The sequence below is a fragment of the Nicotiana tabacum genome, chromosome 22 (assembly GCF_000715075.1).
Source record: "Nicotiana tabacum cultivar K326 chromosome 22, ASM71507v2, whole genome shotgun sequence".
Taxonomy (NCBI): Eukaryota; Viridiplantae; Streptophyta; class Magnoliopsida; order Solanales; family Solanaceae; genus Nicotiana; species Nicotiana tabacum.
The window spans coordinates 222,210,266-222,220,516 of record NC_134101.1 but is presented as its reverse complement, the minus strand read 5'-3'; positions in this window follow the sequence as shown (position 1 = coordinate 222,220,516).

Below are 10,251 nucleotides of genomic sequence, written 5' to 3'. Positions count from 1 at the left end.
GGCTACCAATTCGAACGCAATACAAAAGGAAGGCGAACTCTGGGAAGAACTACTCAACTCGCACACTAATATGGACTCCCTCAGAAAACAGGGAAACAGAACACATAAAAGCAAATATGGGCAATGAACTGGACATCACACTGTTGCGGCGCGCAACCCGATCCAAACAACATACCCATGGCGGCGTGCCACCCGATCCACATATAGGACTCACATAAGGAGATACACGTCGAGCTGAATAGCTCACCATATCCAAATACCGAATATCGGTCATAAACACACTAAGGTGCATAATACCATTCCCAAGGAAACATATAGCGTTATAGGCTACAACTCAAGCACAACTGAGGTGCGATACATGATCTAAGTATCAAGAGCCATCCTGCTCATATAACATCACCGTTGAGCGAAACCTCAACACATAAGGAATTTACCAAGCCGTCTCACAACTCATACATCGCAATATATCTTTACATGAATTATCTGACCACAAAATAAGACCGCGACTATCCTTCCATAAAGAGCGCATTGCTGAAATAAACACAACTGGCCTGACGTAAGGCTCACTTCCACATTTAAATCTATCCCCCGACCTCAAGTCGATCCTGATCGTGCCAAGCTAGGCCAATAATATTTCACAGGTCTATAACCCAATAAGCAGAGTGCCCTCCAGGCATAAATTCTCAAATGGATGATATTACCAAAAATCCTCATACTTGGTTTAAATTTCTAATTAATCAAGTGACTACATGTCACACTTATACAATCTTCCTGTAGGACAAGCTCCCACCATCTTCCGAAATAACTAACGGGTTCGCACATTCAAACCACCGGCTGCACTAACACTAAAAAGCGATCAGGAATCCCTAACCAGGATGCAAGGCCTTTCTCACAGAACAACGATCTCAGGTGATACTGACACCAATACCCATCTTACTCAAAACACTGAAACTCCTTTCCTGCTCATCCGAGCTCTTGACATCACATTCATTGACCAAACTGCGACCTTGGTCCTTACTTCAAATTCCATACCACTCACTGCACCTCATGTGCCGATATACAATAGACACGATCTCCATCACAACTCTGGAACCGACGATAGGCTAATACTTCATCACATAAGACCTTCCATTTAACTCACTTCAGGAGAACTATAGCAACATACAGGCGAATTCTCATAACCGTCGAATATGCCAATCTCTAAGTAGTGGTCCAAGCCGCCATAACCCTTTTCGGGATCCGCCTACTCATAACAGGCCCTAACAGAAGAATGATTCAGAATAACATCAATCACTACGGCCGACAAGCCTCACACGCACCGCCACAAATCACATGCATAACTCGATCACGCTGAACGAACCGATCGCTGACACCAATATGCCAACTCAACTATGGCTAATCAATCTACTTCCTTCCAGTTTATCCTTGATTGCCTTAGAAATAATAATATCTCCCTTCAACAACTAACTTATTCCAACCGCACTCAACTCGAGTGACCTTAAATCATGAGACCATGCTGTCTCAAAACCCATGACCATTTCATGTCTCTCAATGCTACACCGCAAGTCAAAACATCATAGAATATTTTGTGTCTTTCTTCATAAGCTGCTTCAAAAGCTTGACTCTTAACTGTACTTATAGACTCAGAATCATGAGGCACCACACTTTGCCTCTTGAATTCACTAGGACTGTTATTGAGAGCCACCCACCTCTGACTTGGCCCCGAATGCAACCAACTCTACTGAATTTTATAACATATGAATACCATCTCGATAAAGCACCCAACTGAATCACTTCCCTCGAAGCCTGCACCTATACGAGGCATAAATCATGAATCTTTCCTCAAGTCTAAATATGAGCCAATAAGGCTAACCATAGCATGCATCTAACAATTCATTTACTCAAATTACCACTCATGGTCCTTTGCTGTAGCTGAAATAACCCACCAATACGCCAATAACTAGAATTCACGCAGGTAATAAACCGTGCAATCAGCTAATCAACAGCAAGCTCCCCAACTTGGCTCGAAGCCATAGATCATAACACATATACTCTATTGCTGTCGTAATATCATGGTGAGATTAAACTCACTCCATCATAAGCTCATGGAAACACGAATCATCTGGAATTTTAACTCTTCTGCAATTCTTGCATTTACTCACACAACAGTTAAGCCCACTCTCTAGGCGACCATTTTTTTTTTTTACTAAGTCCTAAATTTTTCAAAAATTTCGGCAGAGCCTCCTTTGTAATTAGTCCTATCCACCTGCCATAGAATCACCAAAACCATCCTAACAACACATCCACAACTTGACAAAGTATCACAATGCATATCAATTACATAAATCTAAATTGATACATGGACACGCGTTGCACCTATTTGAATCATAACACATAGAAAATACCCATCAACTCTCCATTATTGGGCTATTCAACCAAGTAGGAACATATTCTTTCTTTAATATTTTTGACCTTCAAGGTGGTCTCCTTGACTCAACGATTTCGTCATAATACATTTACGGAAGCGATCTCAGCTCCCAGACTTATCTAACTAGGAGACACGAAAAATATTCTTCACGCGCCCATAACTCGGGCTACTCAACAGATCACAATAAGAAACGAATCACTTAACAGTTCATCTACTATCCAGTAGGCTTCTTCGCCACTACCAAGTCATACAAATACACCTCGCAACACTAACATACTCATTACGTGGATATCCAACCACCATTCCGGCTAACAAGGACAATAATGAACATATGAGTTCAAAACACTTGCTCACAAAATCAGCACCTCGGTGCTCAAGCCATTGGCAAAGATTTGGCCTCAAGTCCTCCAGACTGGTCTAACTTCAAACTCACAGAGATTACACCTCGCCCCTCGATCGGGGAATCAAAGGCATCGAGACACATCTGATACTGAGCGTCCGTTGGTGCATACAATCTCGCGGAAGGAATTTCAAAAGTTTCTTTTCAAGCTGAATCAAGGACGCACGATAAGAATTCAAGAATGTGAAGTTTTCCTAAAGGTTCTGCAGCCTCCCGAGGATAAGTACAGACGTCTCCGTACCGATCCGCGAGACTATACTAAACTGGATCATGACTCGTGAGATCAAGTAACCTAGGCTCTGATACCAACTTTGTCACGACCCAAATCCCGGTCGTGATGGCGCTGTCACACCTACTTTTTCCGCCCCCCGCGAGGGTGCAAGGAGTTTTTTCCAATTAAAGGACAATCGAAACGGGATTTATTTATTTATTTCAGAGTCGCCACTTGGGAGATTTAGGGTGTCCCAAGTCACCAATTTTAATCCCGAATCGAGGAAAAGAATGACTCCATATTACAGTCTGCGTACCAGAAATCCGGATAAGGAATTCTGTTAACCCGGAAGAAGGTGTTAGGCATTCCCGAGTTCCGTGGTTCTAGCACGGTCGCTCAACTGTCATATTCGGCTTATTTATCTGATTTTAATACAATTATGAACCGATGTGCCAATTTTAACTTTTTACCACTTTATTATTATTATTTTTAAAAGAATGTGAACATCGCTTAAAACACGTCTTTGGACTGCGTCACATGAAATGCACCCACAATCCGGAACACATTTTATTTGATGTTTTGGGATTTGGATTTGGGTCGCATGAAATGCACACTCAAGCTTAAGAAAGTAAATTATTAAACACGCGCCTAAAGAGACTATCGCGTTATTATTTTAGGAAGGCCATGAAATTCGCTAAACGGCCCTCCCAAATTCTAAGTAATTAACACATATATTTTTGTGAGGGCCTCGCAATCTGTGTGTTTTATTTGGCGAGGCTCGTCTCGTTTTATTTAAAAGGATAAACCTATAGTGACTACATTTCTTCTATTAAGTTCGTCTCTAAAATAAAAGGAAATCCCTCAATTAATTACATGCTGAAAAAGTCGAACTTATTAGTTATTAGTTTACGGCTAATGCAAATGGAAATGCAATCAAGTTTGTACAAAAAGAGATTGCTTCCGTTCTATATTTTATTATTTAATAACACTGGAACATGAGATTTACGCACAATAATATCAAAACAGATTACTTGTTCTTTGATTAATTTAAACTAACATTATTATATGAAGAAGTTATGCAACCTCGTTACTCATTAATCAGTCAACTACATTTTTATACAAAGAAAGGAAAATTATATTCAAACACAAATCTAAACAGGAGGAATTCAACAGGAACAAAGCCTGATTAATATTTCATTTCGCTTCAAGCCGAGAGTGTACAACTCTGTACCTGGAAATGGCAGTACAAGAACAAAAGAAGGAGGAGTCAGCAGCAGCAATAACACAGCAACAGAATCCCACAGCAAATAACAGCAACAAAACCAGCAATAACCAGTGTAACCATGGTCAGAACCAAACTGGAAAAAAAAACCCGGAAAGCCTAACTGAAAATCAGTAACACTAAACGCAATCCACAGACGCAGTAACAAAGTTCTGATTTCAGTAGTAAAGAAAAGGACCTCACTTTCAGTTTTTAGCTCTCAAAGACTGATTTTTAGTTCTGAAAAAATTAGTCTATTTCTCCCTTTTAAGTTCTGAAAATTTTTCCTCTCTGAATTTTTTCCAGTCCTCTTTTCTATATCAACTCCTCCTATTTATAGGCTAGAACTAAACATTATTTATTCAAAGTTATTCACTTTCAGCCTGTATATTCCCTCCCATGTGCATCTATACACTTTTATCATTAATCCTATGCTTATTTTCTGATTTTCCACCCTTAAAGATACCAGACAGGGTGTATTCTGCACTACTAATTCCCTTTTCATTAAATAATTCACTAATTTAATTTTACACTGAATATTGAACTGGAAGACTACTAACACTAAACATTTTAAATCTTTTAACACCCAAAAAATACCCCTGAAAATCCCCTATTATTATTGTTTTGCCCTCACTCTTAGCAATCCGTATTTAAACCTCTCTGATTTACAACTACACCAAATCACTACACAGCTATAACCAATCCTTAAGTCAAATTCACACAAATGATTCAAGTATCAAAACAATCCAAAGAAGTGATTCGGGTTGTACTCGTCCAAACAAAGCAGTCATAAACTAACTTTTCGACGAAGTTGTTCAAATCGAATGTAGCTTATAACGCACACTTAAACAAAAGAAGAAAACCTTGACCAAATAAAAAGGTCTTGAAGAAGAAGGAGAGTTAATGAACAAGACAAGATTACAAAATAACACTTTAAACAAAAAATCAATAATCCGAAAAATAGAATGAACAAAACAAGATTATGAACAACACTTAAAACCAAAAACCATAACAGAAAATAAATCAAAATGAACTAAATAATCTTGAAAGAAAAATCTAAAACTTGAACGAACCCAAGTCGAGCTCGGAGTTGAACTATTGGAGGTCGAACGGACTGTTTTGCGGACGTTGAAAAAGGACGAAGCAGCAGCTGGACGTTTTGGACCGGCGACGCAAATGGAGGGACAAGGGTGGTGATCGTGAGGGGGACATCAGCGGGGTTTGGTCAAACAGCTAGAGGTAGGGTCGTTGGTTATGGAGATGGCGAACGACGTAGCAGCAGTTGCTGCTGCTCGACGGGGGGGGGTTAGCCTTTTTTTGGTTTCGTTTCTTCTTTTTCTTCAAAATGAAGAAGAAGATGAACAGTTGCAAAACTCCTTTTCTTTTCCTTTGGTCCGTGCATGTGCATCCCTCTTTTCCTTTTTTACAAACGTGTAAGTCCCTTTCCCTTTTCTTAAAAAAATTGTTTGCTTTTAAAATTTTTTCAATCCTTTCTTTTCTCACGTTCTGTCCCCCCTTGTCAAAAAAATTCAGCCTTTTAAATTTCCCATCCCCTATGTGTTTTGTCTTTGTTCAAAGGACATGGACCCCATGTGTGTAGGGGTCCAAGACATGTGTCCACCATGTGTGTCCCCCATGTGTGGTGGGCTCGGATTATTATGGGCTAAGTTCGAAAATTAGGCCTAAAAACGGGTAGTTTGAACCCAAATATTATTCTTTTGCCCGGACCCGAAAATAAAACACGATGTTATTCAATTAATCCTATGCAAGCAAAATAATTACAAAAATAAGACTAACTTTTAAAACAAAACTATTTCTTTCTTCTTTTTTTTAGTATTTTTTCAAGATTAAAATAGCTACAAAGCATAAATAAAACTATTTTTGTCATTTTTGTTTTTATATAAAGATAAAATATAAAGTACTATTTTTTGTATTTTTCAAGATTGAAATGGCTACAAAACGTTAATAACTCTTTTTTTTTGTAATTTTCGAAATTATACAACGATAAAAATATAAAGTACTATTTCTATATTTTTTAAGTTTAAAATGACTACAAAACATTAATAAAACTACATTTTTTATAATTTTCGAAATTATATAAAGTATAAAAAATAAGGTACTATTTTTGTATTTTTTCAAGTTTATGAGAAATACATAAGCTAAAATTTACATATATATTTTTTGTAATTTTTCTTTTGCGACGAAATAAGGTAAAATAGTCAAAATAGCTATATTAGACTCAATTCAAATATTAACGTTTTGTAGCCCTCTTTTCTTTTTCTTTTTATTTTTATTTTTGATAAAACTAAAATTCTAAATTGAGCTACAAACTAAATTAACTCCAAAAATACTAATTAAACTCCTAACAAAAATTATCATACACAATTAAACACCAATTAAAACAAAATTGCATAATTTGACATTAAATGCTAACAATGCAAAATATTCCTATTTTTGTGACTTTCATTTTTTTTGTAAAACAAACTTAATTACTAACAATTGTAGAATTAAATCCTACATGCAAAATACGACATATTTTTGTATTTTTTATTAATTTAACAAATAAACATGCACAGACAAATACAAATAATTATCCAAAAATGTCACAAAAATTCTCAAAATTGCACACCAAGGAAAATCATTTTATTTTGAATTTTTGGGAGTAATTCTTTTAAAGGGCAAAAATCACGTGCTTACAGGCGCCCAACACACTACTAGGCAAGCCCGACCATTATTCAACACTTAACCCAATTTATCAAAAATAGCGGAAAGAAATATCAATTAAGCAAGATTAAAGTACTGAAGAATTTAACAAAATACACAATATAATCTCACTAGGACCCGGTGTCACGAATCTGAGCCTCTAGAATACAGAATATCATCCTAATACATGGTATATCCAAAGTCTGATAATGCGAAAATAAAGAGATAGGATAGGAGGGAGAAGATCAATGGCTGCGAACGCCGTGCAACTACCTCGATACTCCCAGAAGCTGGATCTGCCGATCAACTGGATCTACTGAGCCTGAGACTGCCCTGGATCTGCACACAAGGTGCAGGGAGTAAAGTGAGTACTCCGACCCAGTGAGTAATAAAAGTAACTACAGTCCGAAGATAAGAAAATCCAGTAAATACACAAAGTAAGCTAAAATCCAAATAGACAGCAACATATGGAATTGAGCAGCTAAATAACGGTATAAATAGAAATACATGAATACAATGCAATGCATATTATGGTACATTCTAGTACCAACTGCGGCGTGCAGCCCGAGCCATCCATATTTATTTATCGTCGACGGCGCTCACTGGGGGTGTGTACAGACTTCGGAGGGGCTCCTACAGCCCAAGCGTAATATGTTGGTCAGTCATTGTTATCTGATCGGTCATCCATTGTTACCTGACCAATTTATATCATACAGTGCCATTGTTACCACTGTTCAAGTATATCATCCGGTGTCATTGTTACCACTGTTTCAAGTATATCACACAGTGTCATTGTTACCACTGTTTCAAGTCACTTTATAATCAGTCCAGGAAATAATATAGTAAGCCACTTGGGCATTTACAAAACAGAAGTTCCAGCCCGGAATACATTTAAAAATATCATTTAAGTTTTCAACACTTAGAATTATGGCTGAGTTTGCAAAACAGCATTTAAAACCTTGGACTGAAATTAAATGATATGCAAATCATGCTAAGCAGTAATATCAATCCTCGAAGGATTTTACAAATCGGCACAAGGCCCCAAACATGGCATCAAGCCCAGTAATATCAATGATGTATGTGTATTAATCACCAGTATAGTATAAACATCACACGGGATGGACCAAGTCACAATCCCCAATAGTATCCGACCCCGCACTCGCCATGGAGTGCGTGTCACGCCTCAATATAGTGTTACGATGTGAAAGTCCGGGGTTTCAAACCCTTAGAACAACATTTACATCTATTACTCACCTCAAGACGGCCAAAAGTCTACTCCGCGATGCCCTTTCCTTTCGAATCGACCTCCTCGCGCGTCGAATCTTGCCAAAACCACAAGGAATATATTACAACAGGCTAAGGGAATATAACCCAATCGAAAAGACTCGAAAAATATCGAACTCACGAAATTTGCAAAACCCGAGCCCCGGGCCCACTTCTCGAAAAATTACGAAAGTCACATCACCGGATTCCTCGTCTCGCCACGAGTCCGTACATATAAAATTTACCAAAATCGGAGTTCAAATGACCATTCAAATCTTCATTTTAGAATTTCAATCTCAAGCCCTAATTTCTTATAATTTGGCTTTTCAAGGATTTCAAGGATGATTCTTCAATAAAATCATGTATTTAACTCATAAAACTTACCTCCAATCGATCTCAGCTGAAACTCCCTTCAATCCCCGTCCAAAAGCTCTCAAAATGACTGAAAATGGTGGAAAAATGACCCAAAATCGGATATAAACTCACTGTCCAAATTTTCGGAATTACTGTTCACCGCGCGGTACTGTTCACGCGCGGGTTACTGTTCACTGCTTCTAAAAAAATACACCAGCAGCCAATTTAAATTGCAGCACATTTTTCACTAAAATGGCTCTAACTCCATCATACGAACTCAGAATTAGACGATTCTTGTTTCTATGAGTCACAAATAATAATGCGAACACAACCCTTCAATCGAAACTTAATTAAGAGCTCATTTGCCCAGTACGATATCCATTTCGCTCGTTAAATAATTACTCATATTTCGCGTCAAAAACCCAATCGCGACTTGATGAAATTAGACCAAAATTTCCAGATCAGTCCTATAATTCATTATCAAAATTTTGGAAGTCTCGGAATCAAAGTTGGATCTCTAAAACTAAAAATGAACCTTTAGATCATTACATTTATGCTCAAAACGGCAAAAATCTTCCAAAAACTCTTCCAAAATTTGTCCGAGCCTTATGGGATCCCAACAAAGTATACTAACAAGTCCCATAATATGACACAAACTTAGTTGTTCCTTCGAATCACCAAAAACAACGCAAAAATATTAAATTCACCTCGGATTCAAGCCTATGAACTTTGAAACTTCAAATTTTCACATCCGATGTCGAAACACGTCAAAACTAGTCTGAATGATCTCAAATTTTGCAGACAAGTTCAAAATGACATAACGAAGCTACAACAACTCTCGGAATTTCATTCCGAGCCTCGGATCAAAATCTTACCTATCAACCGGAATTCGCCAAAATACTAACTTTGCCTATTCAAGCTTAATTCTACACCGGTCATCAGAAAAATATTCCGGACACACTCCTAAGTCTCAAATCACCTAACAAAGCTATCCAAACCATAAAATTCACATTTCGAGCGCTCTAACACATAAGTCAATATCCGGTTGACTTTTCCAACTTAAGCTTCCTTAAAAGAGACTAAGTGTCTCAAACCTTACCAAAATCATTCAGGAATGACTTCAAATTTTGCACACAAGTCACATTCGACATTATGGACTTGCCCCAACTTTCGGAATCGCATTCCGACCCCGATATCAAAATTTCCACTTCCGGTCGAATTTTCTCAAAAACCTTCAAATTTCTATATTTAGCCAAACGGCTCCAAAATGACCTACGGACCTCCGAATTCACTTCCGATCGCGTTCCCAAATCCAGAATCACCATACGGAGCTACTCCCAGCCTCGAAATTCCAAACGGGCATCAATAACATTGAAATGCATTTTAAGCCAAACTGATGCAATTTCTTCTAAAATGCTATCTTCCACAATAGGCGCCAAAACGCTCCCGGGTTATCCAAAATCCGATCCGGGCATACGCCCAAGTCCAAAATTATCATACGAACCTGCTGGAACCTTCGGATCCCAATTCCGAGGTCTTTTACTCAAAATTCCAATCCTATTTCATTTCTTCAATTTTAAGCTTTCAAAATGAGAATTTCCATTTAGATTTGACTCCAAACTTCCTGAATT